This window comes from Phyllobates terribilis, unplaced genomic scaffold (assembly GCF_046119375.1).
Source record: "Phyllobates terribilis strain yellow unplaced genomic scaffold, ASM4611937v1 Scaffold_8__6_contigs__length_399053987, whole genome shotgun sequence".
NCBI lineage: Eukaryota > Metazoa > Chordata > Amphibia > Anura > Dendrobatidae > Phyllobates > Phyllobates terribilis.
The window spans coordinates 345,998,941-346,014,987 of NW_027362768.1; the positions used below are offsets into that span (position 1 = coordinate 345,998,941).

General features: G+C 45.9%; 11 non-coding genes and 1 pseudogene across 11 annotated transcripts; all 12 read left to right on the forward strand.

Moving 5' to 3' along the window:
• The first annotated feature begins 829 nt into the window (after positions 1 to 829).
• On the forward strand, positions 830 to 1,020 carry LOC141160736 (U2 spliceosomal RNA). Its single transcript, XR_012250489.1, has one exon. It is a non-coding gene; the product is annotated as a U2 spliceosomal RNA (small nuclear RNA).
• A 1,122-nt stretch (positions 1,021 to 2,142) lies between these two features.
• On the forward strand, positions 2,143 to 2,333 carry LOC141160738 (U2 spliceosomal RNA). The gene has a single exon (XR_012250491.1). It is a non-coding gene; the product is annotated as a U2 spliceosomal RNA (small nuclear RNA).
• Positions 2,334 to 3,449: 1,116 nt separating this feature from the next.
• LOC141160739 (U2 spliceosomal RNA) lies at positions 3,450 to 3,640 on the forward strand. The gene has a single exon (XR_012250492.1). It is a non-coding gene; the product is annotated as a U2 spliceosomal RNA (small nuclear RNA).
• A 1,112-nt stretch (positions 3,641 to 4,752) lies between these two features.
• On the forward strand, positions 4,753 to 4,943 carry LOC141160740 (U2 spliceosomal RNA). The gene has a single exon (XR_012250493.1). It is a non-coding gene; the product is annotated as a U2 spliceosomal RNA (small nuclear RNA).
• Positions 4,944 to 6,058: 1,115 nt separating this feature from the next.
• On the forward strand, positions 6,059 to 6,249 carry LOC141160741 (U2 spliceosomal RNA). Its single transcript, XR_012250494.1, has one exon. It is a non-coding gene; the product is annotated as a U2 spliceosomal RNA (small nuclear RNA).
• A 1,119-nt stretch (positions 6,250 to 7,368) lies between these two features.
• LOC141160428 (U2 spliceosomal RNA) lies at positions 7,369 to 7,460 on the forward strand (annotated as a pseudogene).
• A 794-nt stretch (positions 7,461 to 8,254) lies between these two features.
• LOC141160209 (U2 spliceosomal RNA) lies at positions 8,255 to 8,441 on the forward strand. The gene has a single exon (XR_012250165.1). It is a non-coding gene; the product is annotated as a U2 spliceosomal RNA (small nuclear RNA).
• A 1,121-nt stretch (positions 8,442 to 9,562) lies between these two features.
• On the forward strand, positions 9,563 to 9,753 carry LOC141160742 (U2 spliceosomal RNA). The gene has a single exon (XR_012250495.1). It is a non-coding gene; the product is annotated as a U2 spliceosomal RNA (small nuclear RNA).
• Positions 9,754 to 10,871: 1,118 nt separating this feature from the next.
• Positions 10,872 to 11,062, forward strand: LOC141160743 (U2 spliceosomal RNA). The gene has a single exon (XR_012250496.1). It is a non-coding gene; the product is annotated as a U2 spliceosomal RNA (small nuclear RNA).
• A 1,118-nt stretch (positions 11,063 to 12,180) lies between these two features.
• LOC141157954 (U2 spliceosomal RNA) lies at positions 12,181 to 12,371 on the forward strand. Its single transcript, XR_012247992.1, has one exon. It is a non-coding gene; the product is annotated as a U2 spliceosomal RNA (small nuclear RNA).
• Positions 12,372 to 13,489: 1,118 nt separating this feature from the next.
• On the forward strand, positions 13,490 to 13,680 carry LOC141160744 (U2 spliceosomal RNA). The gene has a single exon (XR_012250497.1). It is a non-coding gene; the product is annotated as a U2 spliceosomal RNA (small nuclear RNA).
• Positions 13,681 to 14,798: 1,118 nt separating this feature from the next.
• On the forward strand, positions 14,799 to 14,989 carry LOC141160745 (U2 spliceosomal RNA). The gene has a single exon (XR_012250498.1). It is a non-coding gene; the product is annotated as a U2 spliceosomal RNA (small nuclear RNA).
• Positions 14,990 to 16,047: the final 1,058 nt, after the last annotated feature.

A 16,047-nucleotide genomic window follows, 5' to 3' on the forward strand; every position in this document is an offset into this window, starting at 1 on the left:
AAATAACTACAGGTGGTGAGATAAGCTGCACAATATAATTGACCTTTCAGTATATTGTTGCACACACACCATCTATTTAGCAAATGCCCTTGTTATCAACAGCAGCCTTTTAAACTCACCTGAGCTAACAGGTATGTGAGCTGGTTACTCTGCTGCGCTTAAAATTTCTTTTTTGGTTTGCTACAATGCCTTTTCTGAAACGTTGTCTCCCTCTGCTGGAACACTGACTTCTTTCATTTAATGCCTGCAGACTATAAAAGAGAAACCAACCCAAAAAGTTTGGTTGATTAGTCTGTGGCATTCTTTTAAACTGTTGCTTATGGCGGTCTCTGTGAGCTTCTCAGTGACATTCAGCCATCCAGGTATCCCGCCTGCAGTAGACGGAATGTGGCAATGGAACGCTGGCTGCGCGTGTCATAATAGGCTCTGAGCCTTTATATACCTGCGCACAGCAGCAGCCACCTTCAGTCTGCTGCTGGACAGCCAGCAGCAGCAGCAGCAGCAGGAGAGGTAATTAATCAGCAACCCTCCTGCTAAGGGTAGACAGCTGCTCGTTCCACCCCCCCCCCGCCTTAATTGGTTCTCCTCCCTTCCAACGGTGTTGAGGCGGGTGGGAACAGCCGGGGGTTGAGGGTACTGTGCTAAAAGAGGTGGAGTTATGCAGATCTAAAACGCGTGGATTGCAGCAGCAGCAAGCCGAAAAGTGCAGGCATGTGAGGGATCTAGAGGTTGACAGCATGTCTTCTTAACGGGAGTCCAGGTGGCCATCTCCACAAATGGACTTTTCAGAATCCTTGGGTGGCACCGTAGTCGGAAACCAATTCTGGTTATCGCTTCTCGGCCTTTTGGCTAAGATCAAGTGTAGTATCTGTTCTTATCAGTTTAATATCTGATACGTCCCCTATCTGGGGACCATATATTAAATGGATTTTTAGAACAGGGAGATGGAAAAAGAGCTTGCTCTGTCCACTCCACGCATTGACCTGGTATTGCAGTATCTCCAGGACCGGTGCACCCCTTCTTTAATGCAGTTTCTAAAATCAGAAAGAATTGAATTCAATGCTTTTTGTTCATTTGGCTTGTTTGTCGGATTTTGGGATGGACTCTTTGGCTTTGCTTTTCTTCTCCTCATTGGATTTTTCATGTTAAAAGTTGCAGAAGCCAGATGACAAGCTCATTTTGGTTCAACTTCAGCAACTGTGCATTGCATTGCCATGTAATGTAATGCAATGCTATCTATCTAGCTCTCCCTCTATACTTCCTTTTGGATAAACAGACATATTAGGCAAGCATTTTGGAGCTTTCACCTAAATAACTACAGGTGGTGAGATAAGCTGCACAATATAATTGACCTTTCAGTATATTGTTGCACACACACCATCTATTTAGCAAATGCCCTTGTTATCAACAGCAGCCTTTTAAACTCACCTGAGCTAACAGGTATGTGAGCTGGTTACTCTGCTGCGCTTAAAATTTCTTTTTTGGTTTGCTACAATGCCTTTTCTGAAACGTTGTCTCCCTCTGCTGGAACACTGACTTCTTTCATTTAATGCCTGCAGACTATAAAAGAGAAACCAACCCAAAAAGTTTGGTTGATTAGTTTGTGGCATTCTTTTAAACTGTTGCTTATGGCGGTCTCTGTGAGCTTCTCAGTGACATTCAGCCATCCAGGTATCCCGCCTGCAGTAGACGGAATGTGGCAATGGAACGCTGGCTGCGCGTGTCATAATAGGCTCTGAGCCTTTATATACCTGCGCACAGCAGCAGCCACCTTCAGTCTGCTGCTGGACAGCCAGCAGCAGCAGCAGCAGCAGGAGAGGTAATTAATCAGCAACCCTCCTGCTAAGGCTAGACAGCTGCTCGTTCCACCCCCCCCCCCCCCGCCTTAATTGGTTCTCCTCCCTTCCAACGGTGTTGAGGCGGGTGGGAACAGCCGGGGGTTGAGGGTACTGTGCTAAAAGAGGTGGAGTTATGCAGATCTAAAACGCGTGGATTGCAGCAGCAGCAAGCCGAAAAGTGCAGGCATGTGAGGGATCTAGAGGTTGACAGCATGTCTTCTTAACGGGAGTCCAGGTGGCCATCTCCACAAATGGACTTTTCAGAATCCTTGGGTGGCACCGTAGTCGGAAACCAATTCTGGTTATCGCTTCTCGGCCTTTTGGCTAAGATCAAGTGTAGTATCTGTTCTTATCAGTTTAATATCTGATACGTCCCCTATCTGGGGACCATATATTAAATGGATTTTTAGAACAGGGAGATGGAAAAAGAGCTTGCTCTGTCCACTCCACGCATTGACCTGGTATTGCAGTATCTCCAGGACCGGTGCACCCCTTCTTTAATGCAGTTTCTAAAATCAGAAAGAATTGAATTCAATGCTTTTTGTTCATTTGGCTTGTTTGTCGGATTTTGGGATGGACTCTTTGGCTTTGCTTTTCTTCTCCTCATTGGATTTTTCATGTTAAAAGTTGCAGAAGCCAGATGACAAGCTCATTTTGGTTCAACTTCAGCAACTGTGCATTGCATTGCCATGTAATGTAATGCAATGCTATCTATCTAGCTCTCCCTCTATACTTCCTTTTGGATAAACAGACATATTAGGCAAGCATTTTGGAGCTTTCACCTAAATAACTACAGGTGGTGAGATAAGCTGCACAATATAATTGACCTTTCAGTATATTGTTGCACACACACCATCTATTTAGCAAATGCCCTTGTTATCAACAGCAGCCTTTTAAACTCACCTGAGCTAACAGGTATGTGAGCTGGTTACTCTGCTGCGCTTAAAATTTCTTTTTTGGTTTGCTACAATGCCTTTTCTGAAACGTTGTCTCCCTCTGCTGGAACACTGACTTCTTTCATTTAATGCCTGCAGACTATAAAAGAGAAACCAACCCAAAAAGTTTGGTTGATTAGTCTGTGGCATTCTTTTAAACTGTTGCTTATGGCGGTCTCTGTGAGCTTCTCAGTGACATTCAGCCATCCAGGTATCCCGCCTGCAGTAGACGGAATGTGGCAATGGAACGCTGGCTGCGCGTGTCATAATAGGCTCTGAGCCTTTATATACCTGCGCACAGCAGCAGCCACCTTCAGTCTGCTGCTGGACAGCCAGCAGCAGCAGCAGCAGGAGAGGTAATTAATCAGCAACCCTCCTGCTAAGGGTAGACAGCTGCTCGTTCCACCCCCCCCCCCGCCTTAATTGGTTCTCCTCCCTTCCAACGGTGTTGAGGCGGGTGGGAACAGCCGGGGGTTGAGGGTACTGTGCTAAAAGAGGTGGAGTTATGCAGATCTAAAACGCGTGGATTGCAGCAGCAGCAAGCCGAAAAGTGCAGGCATGTGAGGGATCTAGAGGTTGACAGCATGTCTTCTTAACGGGAGTCCAGGTGGCCATCTCCACAAATGGACTTTTCAGAATCCTTGGGTGGCACCGTAGTCGGAAACCAATTCTGGTTATCGCTTCTCGGCCTTTTGGCTAAGATCAAGTGTAGTATCTGTTCTTATCAGTTTAATATCTGATACGTCCCCTATCTGGGGACCATATATTAAATGGATTTTTAGAACAGGGAGATGGAAAAAGAGCTTGCTCTGTCCACTCCACGCATTGACCTGGTATTGCAGTATCTCCAGGACCGGTGCACCCCTTCTTTAATGCAGTTTCTAAAATCAGAAAAAATTGAATTCAATGCTTTTTGTTCATTTGGCTTGTTTGTCGGATTTTGGGATGGACTCTTTGGCTTTGCTTTTCTTCTCCTCATTGGATTTTTCATGTTAAAAGTTGCAGAAGCCAGATGACAAGCTCATTTTGGTTCAACTTCAGCAACTGTGCATTGCATTGCCATGTAATGTAATGCAATGCTATCTATCTAGCTCTCCCTCTATACTTCCTTTTGGATAAACAGACATATTAGGCAAGCATTTTGGAGCTTTCACCTAAATAACTACAGGTGGTGAGATAAGCTGCACAATATAATTGACCTTTCAGTATATTGTTGCACACACACCATCTATTTAGCAAATGCCCTTGTTATCAACAGCAGCCTTTTAAACTCACCTGAGCTAACAGGTATGTGAGCTGGTTACTCTGCTGCGCTTAAAATTTCTTTTTTGGTTTGCTACAATGCCTTTTCTGAAACGTTGTCTCCCTCTGCTGGAACACTGACTTCTTTCATTTAATGCCTGCAGACTATAAAAGAGAAACCAACCCAAAAAGTTTGGTTGATTAGTCTGTGGCATTCTTTTAAACTGTTGCTTATGGCGGTCTCTGTGAGCTTCTCAGTGACATTCAGCCATCCAGGTATCCCGCCTGCAGTAGACGGAATGTGGCAATGGAACGCTGGCTGCGCGTGTCATAATAGGCTCTGAGCCTTTATATACCTGCGCACAGCAGCAGCCACCTTCAGTCTGCTGCTGGACAGCCAGCAGCAGCAGCAGGAGAGGTAATTAATCAGCAACCCTCCTGCTAAGGGTAGACAGCTGCTCGTTCCACCCCCCCCCCGCCTTAATTGGTTCTCCTCTCTTCCAACGGTGTTGAGGCGGGTGGGAACAGCCGGGGGTTGAGGGTACTGTGCTAAAAGAGGTGGAGTTATGCAGATCTAAAACGCGTGGATTGCAGCAGCAGCAAGCCGAAAAGTGCAGGCATGTGAGGGATCTAGAGGTTGACAGCATGTCTTCTTAACGGGAGTCCAGGTGGCCATCTCCACAAATGGACTTTTCAGAATCCTTGGGTGGCACCGTAGTCGGAAACCAATTCTGGTTATCGCTTCTCGGCCTTTTGGCTAAGATCAAGTGTAGTATCTGTTCTTATCAGTTTAATATCTGATACGTCCCCTATCTGGGGACCATATATTAAATGGATTTTTAGAACAGGGAGATGGAAAAAGAGCTTGCTCTGTCCACTCCACGCATTGACCTGGTATTGCAGTATCTCCAGGACCGGTGCACCCCTTCTTTAATGCAGTTTCTAAAATCAGAAAGAATTGAATTCAATGCTTTTTGTTCATTTGGCTTGTTTGTCGGATTTTGGGATGGACTCTTTGGCTTTGCTTTTCTTCTCCTCATTGGATTTTTCATGTTAAAAGTTGCAGAAGCCAGATGACAAGCTCATTTTGGTTCAACTTCAGCAACTGTGCATTGCATTGCCATGTAATGTAATGCAATGCTATCTATCTAGCTCTCCCTCTATACTTCCTTTTGGATAAACAGACATATTAGGCAAGCATTTTGGAGCTTTCACCTAAATAACTACAGGTGGTGAGATAAGCTGCACAATATAATTGACCTTTCAGTATATTGTTGCACACACACCATCTATTTAGCAAATGCCCTTGTTATCAACAGCAGCCTTTTAAACTCACCTGAGCTAACAGGTATGTGAGCTGGTTACTCTGCTGCGCTTAAAATTTCTTTTTTGGTTTGCTACAATGCCTTTTCTGAAACGTTGTCTCCCTCTGCTGGAACACTGACTTCTTTCATTTAATGCCTGCAGACTATAAAAGAGAAACCAACCCAAAAAGTTTGGTTGATTAGTCTGTGGCATTCTTTTAAACTGTTGCTTATGGCGGTCTCTGTGAGCTTCTCAGTGACATTCAGCCATCCAGGTATCCCGCCTGCAGTAGACGGAATGTGGCAATGGAACGCTGGCTGCGCGTGTCATAATAGGCTCTGAGCCTTTATATACCTGCGCACAGCAGCAGCCACCTTCAGTCTGCTGCTGGACAGCCAGCAGCAGCAGCAGCAGGAGAGGTAATTAATCAGCAACCCTCCTGCTAAGGGTAGACAGCTGCTCGTTCCACCCCCCCCCCGCCTTAATTGGTTCTCCTCCCTTCCAACGGTGTTGAGGCGGGTGGGAACAGCCGGGGGTTGAGGGTACTGTGCTAAAAGAGGTGGAGTTATGCAGATCTAAAACGCGTGGATTGCAGCAGCAGCAAGCCGAAAAGTGCAGGCATGTGAGGGATCTAGAGGTTGACAGCATGTCTTCTTAACGGGAGTCCAGGTGGCCATCTCCACAAATGGACTTTTCAGAATCCTTGGGTGGCACCGTAGTCGGAAACCAATTCTGGTTATCGCTTCTCGGCCTTTTGGCTAAGATCAAGTGTAGTATCTGTTCTTATCAGTTTAATATCTGATACGTCCCCTATCTGGGGACCATATATTAAATGGATTTTTAGAACAGGGAGATGGAAAAAGAGCTTGCTCTGTCCACTCCACGCATTGACCTGGTATTGCAGTATCTCCAGGACCGGTGCACCCCTTCTTTAATGCAGTTTCTAAAATCAGAAAGAATTGAATTCAATGCTTTTTGTTCATTTGGCTTGTTTGTCGGATTTTGGGATGGACTCTTTGGCTTTGCTTTTCTTCTCCTCATTGGATTTTTCATGTTAAAAGTTGCAGAAGCCAGATGACAAGCTCATTTTGGTTCAACTTCAGCAACTGTGCATTGCATTGCCATGTAATGTAATGCAATGCTATCTATCTAGCTCTCCCTCTATACTTCCTTTTGGATAAACAGACATATTAGGCAAGCATTTTGGAGCTTTCACCTAAATAACTACAGGTGGTGAGATAAGCTGCACAATATAATTGACCTTTCAGTATATTGTTGCACACACACCATCTATTTAGCAAATGCCCTTGTTATCAACAGCAGCCTTTTAAACTCACCTGAGCTAACAGGTATGTGAGCTGGTTACTCTGCTGCGCTTAAAATTTCTTTTTTGGTTTGCTACAATGCCTTTTCTGAAACGTTGTCTCCCTCTGCTGGAACACTGACTTCTTTCATTTAATGCCTGCAGACTATAAAAGAGAAACCAACCCAAAAAGTTTGGTTGATTAGTCTGTGGCATTCTTTTAAACTGTTGCTTATGGCGGTCTCTGTGAGCTTCTCAGGGACATTCAGCCATCCAGGTATCCCGCCTGCAGTAGACGGAATGTGGCAATGGAACGCTGGCTGCGCGTGTCATAATAGGCTCTGAGCCTTTATATACCTGCGCACAGCAGCAGCCACCTTCAGTCTGCTGCTGGACAGCCAGCAGCAGCAGCAGCAGCAGGAGAGGTAATTAATCAGCAACCCTCCTGCTAAGGGTAGACAGCTGCTCGTTCCACCCCCCCCCCCGCCTTAATTGGTTCTCCTCCCTTCCAACGGTGTTGAGGCGGGTGGGAACAGCCGGGGGTTGAGGGTACTGTGCTAAAAGAGGTGGAGTTATGCAGATCTAAAACGCGTGGATTGCAGCAGCAGCAAGCCGAAAAGTGCAGGCATGTGAGGGATCTAGAGGTTGACAGCATGTCTTCTTAACGGGAGTCCAGGTGGCCATCTCCACAAATGGACTTTTCAGAATCCTTGGGTGGCACCATAGTCGGAAACCAATTCTGGTTATCGCTTCTCGGCCTTTTGGCTAAGATCAAGTGTAGTATCTTTCGAAAAGGCGGTTTTGGATGTTGGCCGCCCTAGTAGATTGATACATTATGCACACTGGGGTTTAGGCGCTTGTTAGTACGCCAGGTGGCTAATATAGTCATCTGGTGGAAAGCATGGCCCCCCAGGATCGACGCCATTGGGCCGGGGAAGATCGAAAGCCCGAAGTGTGAAGTGCCCCAGGAGTGGTGACCCTGGGGTGCCTTAACTCACTGGGATTGGGAACCCCACTTGAGTTTATGGCACATTTGCACAAGCACTTCAAATTTTCTTTCTTCGCACACACCCTTATTCCGGGCCTTCTGGCCTTAGGATGGGGAATTTTTCAATTCCCGGTCGAAGGTCCGGGCAGTATTATACTGTGAAACCTTCACTATTTATTTAATTTCTTTGTCACTGTGTGTCCACTTATTCACGTGTGTCACGTCCTACTAGGATTTTGTTGGGATGCGGTTCCCTTACGGGTTCCTCTCTTGGCAGGTCTAGGGGGGGAGTGTGTGGCCATCAGGTTCCGCTCCCCCCTGAACCCCCCTGGCTCTCCTCTTTCGGGAGGAGAGCGTTGTTGGCTCCCCTCTTCTGGGAGGGGAGCACAGTTTTTGGCTCCCAGTGCCTTGCTCGGGTGAGAACTCGGGCAGGTGCTGGGGGTAAGATTGGGTCGCCTCTGGCTTCGGCTGGAGGTGGCTTTTTGTCCCTGTTCCTCGCTGTGGCCTTTTGGCTCGTAGGGACGGGGAATGGTTCGGGGGACCCTTCTCCTTTTGGAGAGGGTTTCAAGAAGACCAGCATCCTAGTGCACTTTTTTTGTGGCACTTGTCACTTTTTTAAGCGCACTCGGGTTTTGTACACGAATTCGGGCTTTCGATAAAAAAAAAAAAAAAAAAAATCTGTTCTTATCAGTTTAATATCTGATACGTCCCCTATCTGGGGACCATATATTAAATGGATTTTTAGAACAGGGAGATGGAAAAAGAGCTTGCTCTGTCCACTCCACGCATTGACCTGGTATTGCAGTATCTCCAGGACCGGTGCACCCCTTCTTTAATGCAGTTTCTAAAATCAGAAAGAATTGAATTCAATGCTTTTTGTTCATTTGGCTTGTTTGTCGGATTTTGGGATGGACTCTTTGGCTTTGCTTTTCTTCTCCTCATTGGATTTTTCATGTTAAAAGTTGCAGAAGCCAGATGACAAGCTCATTTTGGTTCAACTTCAGCAACTGTGCATTGCATTGCCATGTAATGTAATGCAATGCTATCTATCTAGCTCTCCCTCTATACTTCCTTTTGGATAAACAGACATATTAGGCAAGCATTTTGGAGCTTTCACCTAAATAACTACAGGTGGTGAGATAAGCTGCACAATATAATTGACCTTTCAGTATATTGTTGCACACACACCATCTATTTAGCAAATGCCCTTGTTATCAACAGCAGCCTTTTAAACTCACCTGAGCTAACAGGTATGTGAGCTGGTTACTCTGCTGCGCTTAAAATTTCTTTTTTGGTTTGCTACAATGCCTTTTCTGAAACGTTGTCTCCCTCTGCTGGAACACTGACTTCTTTCATTTAATGCCTGCAGACTATAAAAGAGAAACCAACCCAAAAAGTTTGGTTGATTAGTCTGTGGCATTCTTTTAAACTGTTGCTTATGGCGGTCTCTGTGAGCTTCTCAGTGACATTCAGCCATCCAGGTATCTCGCCTGCAGTAGACGGAATGTGGCAATGGAACGCTGGCTGCGCGTGTCATAATAGGCTCTGAGCCTTTATATACCTGCGCACAGCAGCAGCCACCTTCAGTCTGCTGCTGGACAGCCAGCAGCAGCAGCAGCAGCAGGAGAGGTAATTAATCAGCAACCCTCCTGCTAAGGGTAGACAGCTGCTCGTTCCACCCCCCCCCCCCCGCCTTAATTGGTTCTCCTCCCTTCCAACGGTGTTGAGGCGGGTGGGAACAGCCGGGGGTTGAGGGTACTGTGCTAAAAGAGGTGGAGTTATGCAGATCTAAAACGCGTGGATTGCAGCAGCAGCAAGCCGAAAAGTGCAGGCATGTGAGGGATCTAGAGGTTGACAGCATGTCTTCTTAACGGGAGTCCAGGTGGCCATCTCCACAAATGGACTTTTCAGAATCCTTGGGTGGCACCGTAGTCGGAAACCAATTCTGGTTATCGCTTCTCGGCCTTTTGGCTAAGATCAAGTGTAGTATCTGTTCTTATCAGTTTAATATCTGATACGTCCCCTATCTGGGGACCATATATTAAATGGATTTTTAGAACAGGGAGATGGAAAAAGAGCTTGCTCTGTCCACTCCACGCATTGACCTGGTATTGCAGTATCTCCAGGACCGGTGCACCCCTTCTTTAATGCAGTTTCTAAAATCAGAAAGAATTGAATTCAATGCTTTTTGTTCATTTGGCTTGTTTGTCGGATTTTGGGATGGACTCTTTGGCTTTGCTTTTCTTCTCCTCATTGGATTTTTCATGTTAAAAGTTGCAGAAGCCAGATGACAAGCTCATTTTGGTTCAACTTCAGCAACTGTGCATTGCATTGCCATGTAATGTAATGCAATGCTATCTATCTAGCTCTCCCTCTATACTTCCTTTGGGATAAACAGACATATTAGGCAAGCATTTTGGAGCTTTCACCTAAATAACTACAGGTGGTGAGATAAGCTGCACAATATAATTGACCTTTCAGTATATTGTTGCACACACACCATCTATTTAGCAAATGCCCTTGTTATCAACAGCAGCCTTTTAAACTCACCTGAGCTAACAGGTATGTGAGCTGGTTACTCTGCTGCGCTTAAAATTTCTTTTTTGGTTTGCTACAATGCCTTTTCTGAAACGTTGTCTCCCTCTGCTGGAACACTGACTTTTTTCATTTAATGCCTGCAGACTATAAAAGAGAAACCAACCCAAAAAGTTTGGTTGATTAGTCTGTGGCATTCTTTTAAACTGTTGCTTATGGCGGTCTCTGTGAGCTTCTCAGTGACATTCAGCCATCCAGGTATCTCGCCTGCAGTAGACGGAATGTGGCAATGGAACGCTGGCTGCGCGTGTCATAATAGGCTCTGAGCCTTTATATACCTGCGCACAGCAGCAGCCACCTTCAGTCTGCTGCTGGACAGCCAGCAGCAGCAGCAGCAGCAGGAGAGGTAATTAATCAGCAACCCTCCTGCTAAGGGTAGACAGCTGCTCGTTCCACCCCCCCCCCGCCTTAATTGGTTCTCCTCCCTTCCAACGGTGTTGAGGCGGGTGGGAACAGCCGGGGGTTGAGGGTACTGTGCTAAAAGAGGTGGAGTTATGCAGATCTAAAACGCGTGGATTGCAGCAGCAGCAAGCCGAAAAGTGCAGGCATGTGAGGGATCTAGAGGTTGACAGCATGTCTTCTTAACGGGAGTCCAGGTGGCCATCTCCACAAATGGACTTTTCAGAATCCTTGGGTGGCACCGTAGTCGGAAACCAATTCTGGTTATCGCTTCTCGGCCTTTTGGCTAAGATCAAGTGTAGTATCTGTTCTTATCAGTTTAATATCTGATACGTCCCCTATCTGGGGACCATATATTAAATGGATTTTTAGAACAGGGAGATGGAAAAAGAGCTTGCTCTGTCCACTCCACGCATTGACCTGGTATTGCAGTATCTCCAGGACCGGTGCACCCCTTCTTTAATGCAGTTTCTAAAATCAGAAAGAATTGAATTCAATGCTTTTTGTTCATTTGGCTTGTTTGTCGGATTTTGGGATGGACTCTTTGGCTTTGCTTTTCTTCTCCTCATTGGATTTTTCATGTTAAAAGTTGCAGAAGCCAGATGACAAGCTCATTTTGGTTCAACTTCAGCAACTGTGCATTGCATTGCCATGTAATGTAATGCAATGCTATCTATCTAGCTCTCCCTCTATACTTCCTTTTGGATAAACAGACATATTAGGCAAGCATTTTGGAGCTTTCACCTAAATAACTACAGGTGGTGAGATAAGCTGCACAATATAATTGACCTTTCAGTATATTGTTGCACACACACCATCTATTTAGCAAATGCCCTTGTTATCAACAGCAGCCTTTTAAACTCACCTGAGCTAACAGGTATGTGAGCTGGTTACTCTGCTGCGCTTAAAATTTCTTTTTTGGTTTGCTACAATGCCTTTTCTGAAACGTTGTCTCCCTCTGCTGGAACACTGACTTCTTTCATTTAATGCCTGCAGACTATAAAAGAGAAACCAACCCAAAAAGTTTGGTTGATTAGTCTGTGGCATTCTTTTAAACTGTTGCTTATGGCGGTCTCTGTGAGCTTCTCAGTGACATTCAGCCATCCAGGTATCCCGCCTGCAGTAGACGGAATGTGGCAATGGAACGCTGGCTGCGCGTGTCATAATAGGCTCTGAGCCTTTATATACCTGCGCACAGCAGCAGCCACCTTCAGTCTGCTGCTGGACAGCCAGCAGCAGCAGCAGCAGCAGGAGGGGTAATTAATCAGCAACCCTCCTGCTAAGGGTAGACAGCTGCTCGTTCCACCCCCCCCCCGCCTTAATTGGTTCTCCTCCCTTCCAACGGTGTTGAGGCGGGTGGGAACAGCCGGGGGTTGAGGGTACTGTGCTAAAAGAGGTGGAGTTATGCAGATCTAAAACGCGTGGATTGCAGCAGCAGCAAGCCGAAAAGTGCAGGCATGTGAGGGATCTAGAGGTTGACAGCATGTCTTCTTAACGGGAGTCCAGGTGGCCATCTCCACAAATGGACTTTTCAGAATCCTTGGGTGGCACCGTAGTCGGAAACCAATTCTGGTTATCGCTTCTCGGCCTTTTGGCTAAGATCAAGTGTAGTATCTGTTCTTATCAGTTTAATATCTGATACGTCCCCTATCTGGGGACCATATATTAAATGGATTTTTAGAACAGGGAGATGGAAAAAGAGCTTGCTCTGTCCACTCCACGCATTGACCTGGTATTGCAGTATCTCCAGGACCAGTGCACCCCTTCTTTAATGCAGTTTCTAAAATCAGAAAGAATTGAATTCAATGCTTTTTGTTCATTTGGCTTGTTTGTCGGATTTTGGGATGGACTCTTTGGCTTTGCTTTTCTTCTCCTCATTGGATTTTTCATGTTAAAAGTTGCAGAAGCCAGATGACAAGCTCATTTTGGTTCAACTTCAGCAACTGTGCATTGCATTGCCATGTAATGTAATGCAATGCTATCTATCTAGCTCTCCCTCTATACTTCCTTTTGGATAAACAGACATATTAGGCAAGCATTTTGGAGCTTTCACCTAAATAACTACAGGTGGTGAGATAAGCTGCACAATATAATTGACCTTTCAGTATATTGTTGCACACACACCATCTATTTAGCAAATGCCCTTGTTATCAACAGCAGCCTTTTAAACTCACCTGAGCTAACAGGTATGTGAGCTGGTTACTCTGCTGCGCTTAAAATTTCTTTTTTGGTTTGCTACAATGCCTTTTCTGAAACGTTGTCTCCCTCTGCTGGAACACTGACTTCTTTCATTTAATGCCTGCAGACTATAAAAGAGAAACCAACCCAAAAAGTTTGGTTGATTAGTCTGTGGCATTCTTTTAAACTGTTGCTTATGGCGGTCTCTGTGAGCTTCTCAGTGACATTCAGCCATCCAGGTATCCCGCCTGCAGTAGACGGAATGTGGCAATGGAACGCTGGCTGCGCGTGTCATAATAGGCTCTGAGCCTTTATATACCTGCGCACAGCAGCAGCCACCTTCAGTCTGCTGCTGGACAGCCAGCAGCAGCAGCAGCAGCAGGAGGGGTAATTAATCAGCAACCCTCCTGCTAAGGGTAGACAGCTGCTCGTTCCACCCCCCCCCCGCCTTAATTGGTTCTCCTCCCTTCCAACGGTGTTGAGGCGGGTGGGAACAGCCGGGGGTTGAGGGTACTGTGCTAAAAGAGGTGGAGTTATGCAGATCTAAAACGCGTGGATTGCAGCAGCAGCAAGCCGAAAAGTGCAGGCATGTGAGGGATCTAGAGGTTGACAGCATGTCTTCTTAACGGGAGTCCAGGTGGCCATCTCCACAAATGGACTTTTCAGAATCCTTGGGTGGCACCGTAGTCGGAAACCAATTCTGGTTATCGCTTCTCGGCCTTTTGGCTAAGATCAAGTGTAGTATCTGTTCTTATCAGTTTAATATCTGATACGTCCCCTATCTGGGGACCATATATTAAATGGATTTTTAGAACAGGGAGATGGAAAAAGAGCTTGCTCTGTCCACTCCACGCATTGACCTGGTATTGCAGTATCTCCAGGACCGGTGCACCCCTTCTTTAATGCAGTTTCTAAAATCAGAAAGAATTGAATTCAATGCTTTTTGTTCATTTGGCTTGTTTGTCGGATTTTGGGATGGACTCTTTGGCTTTGCTTTTCTTCTCCTCATTGGATTTTTCATGTTAAAAGTTGCAGAAGCCAGATGACAAGCTCATTTTGGTTCAACTTCAGCAACTGTGCATTGCATTGCCATGTAATGTAATGCAATGCTATCTATCTAGCTCTCCCTCTATACTTCCTTTTGGATAAACAGACATATTAGGCAAGCATTTTGGAGCTTTCACCTAAATAACTACAGGTGGTAAGATAAGCTGCACAATATAATTGACCTTTCAGTATATTGTTGCACACACACCATCTATTTAGCAAATGCCCTTGTTATCAACAGCAGCCTTTTAAACTCACCTGAGCTAACAGGTATGTGAGCTGGTTACTCTGCTGCGCTTAAAATTCCTTTTTTTGTTTGCTACAATGCCTTTTCTGAAACGTTGTCTCCCTCTGCTGGAACACTGACTTCTTTCATTTAATGCCTGCAGACTATAAAAGAGAAACCAACCCAAAAAGTTTGGTTGATTAGTCTGTGGCATTCTTTTAAACTGTTGCTCATGGCGGTCTCTGTGAGCTTCTCAGTGACATTCAGCCATCCAGGTATCCCGCCTGCAGTAGACGGAATGTGGCAATGGAACGCTGGCTGCGCGTGTCATAATAGGCTCTGAGCCTTTATATACCTGCGCACAGCAGCAGCCACCTTCAGTCTGCTGCTGGACAGCCAGCAGCAGCAGCAGCAGCAGGAGAGGTAATTAATCAGCAACCCTCCTGCTAAGGGTAGACAGCTGCTCGTTCCACCCCCCCCCCGCCTTAATTGGTTCTCCTCCCTTCCAACGGTGTTGAGGCGGGTGGGAACAGCCGGGGTTTGAGGGTACTGTGCTAAAAGAGGTGGAGTTATGCAGATCTAAAACGCGTGGATTGCAGCAGCAGCAAGCCGAAAAGTGCAGGCATGTGAGGGATCTAGAGGTTGACAGCATGTCTTCTTAACGGGAGTCCAGGTGGCCATCTCCACAAATGGACTTTTCAGAATCCTTGGGTGGCACCGTAGTCGGAAACCAATTCTGGTTATCGCTTCTCGGCCTTTTGGCTAAGATCAAGTGTAGTATCTGTTCTTATCAGTTTAATATCTGATACGTCCCCTATCTGGGGACCATATATTAAATGGATTTTTAGAACAGGGAGATGGAAAAAGAGCTTGCTCTGTCCACTCCACGCATTGACCTGGTATTGCAGTATCTCCAGGACCGGTGCACCCCTTCTTTAATGCAGTTTCTAAAATCAGAAAGAATTGAATTCAATGCTTTTTGTTCATTTGGCTTGTTTGTCGGATTTTGGGATGGACTCTTTGGCTTTGCTTTTCTTCTCCTCATTGGATTTTTCATGTTAAAAGTTGCAGAAGCCAGATGACAAGCTCATTTTGGTTCAACTTCAGCAACTGTGCATTGCATTGCCATGTAATGTAATGCAATGCTATCTATCTAGCTCTCCCTCTATACTTCCTTTTGGATAAACAGACATATTAGGCAAGCATTTTGGAGCTTTCACCTAAATAACTACAGGTGGTGAGATAAGCTGCACAATATAATTGACCTTTCAGTATATTGTTGCACACACACCATCTATTTAGCAAATGCCCTTGTTATCAACAGCAGCCTTTTAAACTCACCTGAGCTAACAGGTATGTGAGCTGGTTACTCTGCTGCGCTTAAAATTTCTTTTTTGGTTTGCTACAATGCCTTTTCTGAAACGTTGTCTCCCTCTGCTGGAACACTGACTTCTTTCATTTAATGCCTGCAGACTATAAAAGAGAAACCAACCCAAAAAGTTTGGTTGATTAGTCTGTGGCATTCTTTTAAACTGTTGCTTATGGCGGTCTCTGTGAGCTTCTCAGTGACATTCAGCCATCCAGGTATCCCGCCTGAAGTAGACGGAATGTGGCAATGGAACGCTGGCTGCGCGTGTCATAATAGGCTCTGAGCCTTTATATACCTGCGCACAGCAGCAGCCACCTTCAGTCTGCTGCTGGACAGCCAGCAGCAGCAGCAGCAGGAGAGGTAATTAATCAGCAACCCTCCTGCTAAGGGTAGACAGCTGCTCGTTCCACCCCCCCCCCGCCTTAATTGGTTCTCCTCCCTTCCAACGGTGTTGAGGCGGGTGGGAACAGCCGGGGGTTGAGGGTACTGTGCTAAAAGAGGTGGAGTTATGCAGATCTAAAACGCGTGGATTGCAGCAGCAGCAAGCCGAAAAGTGCAGGCATGTGAGGGATCTAGAGGTTGACAGCATGTCTTCTTAACGGGAGTCCAGGTGGCCATCTCC